The 1,425-nt window shown below is 34.4% G+C and overlaps 1 long non-coding RNA gene across 1 annotated transcript; it reads left to right on the top strand.

The window, feature by feature from the left end:
* The first annotated feature begins 201 nt into the window (after positions 1-201).
* On the top strand, positions 202-1,091 carry LOC107895240 (uncharacterized). The gene is made up of 2 exons (XR_001683466.2): positions 202-545; positions 845-1,091. It is a non-coding gene; the product is annotated as an uncharacterized lncRNA (long non-coding RNA).
* The last annotated feature ends 334 nt before the right edge of the window (positions 1,092-1,425 follow it).

The raw sequence follows: 1,425 nt of genomic DNA, 5'->3' as shown, positions 1-1,425 counted from the left end.
GGATTAGAAATGCAAATAAACCAAATCCCGAAATGAAGCGTTTAAATGCAGATTAGAATGAAATTGACATAAAATTCCTGGGCCAGATTTTAAAAAAAACAAAAAGAAGAACAGGTGGCCTAATCCAATAGCAGTGCAAAAGAGAAGGATTGGCCATGCAAATCACTCATTTTAGGCGCACAGACCCCTTCTCCTTTACCCAAACGGCGTTGTTTTATAGTTCTATAAGAACCATGTTTATTTTTTTTGTTTAAAACATTTCACTTCACAATTAAAAAAAAAAACCTAAGAAAGGAAATCCTCTCTTAAGAACCCCCAATCCCCGGTGAAGCAAGTCCGGTCAACTTTGCCATGGTTCCGCCTTTTACAGTGGCCGGAGACCTATAAACCCACCTTTCTCACCGATTTTTGGAGCCCATCATCTATAAAGCATAGATCCAAGGCCAAAACTCCAAGAACATGGCCAAAATCGGCGGAGCAACCAAGAAACGCATGTTTCTTCTCCTTTTCCGATTTGACCCGAATGGAGAATGGCCATCAACATGGTAAGTTTTCTTTCCCCCTTTATTTTACTACTATATTATTATCGTATTTAAAAAAAAAAAAAGAAAAGCAATTAGAATAAACAAGAACGAAGCCAAAATCACCAAAGAAAATCACCTTTTTAATCTCTCTGTATATCTCTTATTCATTTGTATACATGCGTTTTTTTAAAAGAAGCCGAAGAAGAAAAAAACAAATGCCCATCATTGTTTTTATAGACCATTACAAACTATTTGTTTGTTCTATTTTTGTCGTTTTCTCATTGTCTACTTCTGTCTTGCGTGTTTGCTTCATTTTGCAGGTGTCATAACCACGTGGAGGCAAGCCGAACAGCGGTGGCAGAGGCGAGGGTGGCGTGCAGCGCTAGTTAAGTTGAAGGAGGCTAGGGTTTGTTGGCTGAAAAGTTTGATAGCTAGTGGGCTAGGGTTTAGCTTAGGCCTTGTAAATTGGGTAGGATAGGTTTGGGTATGTTATTGGGTTTTGAGTATTTTTTAATTTAGGCCATTTTAATGTATAAATTGGACTGTTGAAGCTTTGGACTTTTATTATTTGGTTGGCTTTACTATTTTCAAAATTAGGCCAGGTCAAAATTGACCTATTACAAAAGTCAAATAATTTTTTTTGACAAAAATGTTGATTAAAACATATTTTTTAATGATATTAGCGTGGCAACCCGAATGTACTTCACATTGACATAATAATATTTGTCTTATATGTTATTTCATCAAATAAGTTAAAATTTCTAAAAATATTCAAAAATATATATAAAAATTTTTAAAAAATAACACGAAGTTTACACGGATTGTCATGCGGGTTGTAATGTTTAAAAATTTTAAAAATAACAAATCAATTTTTTTATTTACTTCCTTTCATATGAGCGTA

The sequence above is a fragment of the Gossypium hirsutum genome, chromosome A07, assembly GCF_007990345.1.
Source record: "Gossypium hirsutum isolate 1008001.06 chromosome A07, Gossypium_hirsutum_v2.1, whole genome shotgun sequence".
In the NCBI taxonomy this organism is placed as follows: Eukaryota; Viridiplantae; Streptophyta; class Magnoliopsida; order Malvales; family Malvaceae; genus Gossypium; species Gossypium hirsutum.
Note: the sequence above shows the minus strand (reverse complement) of the source record. Positions and strands in the feature narration are given on the sequence as shown.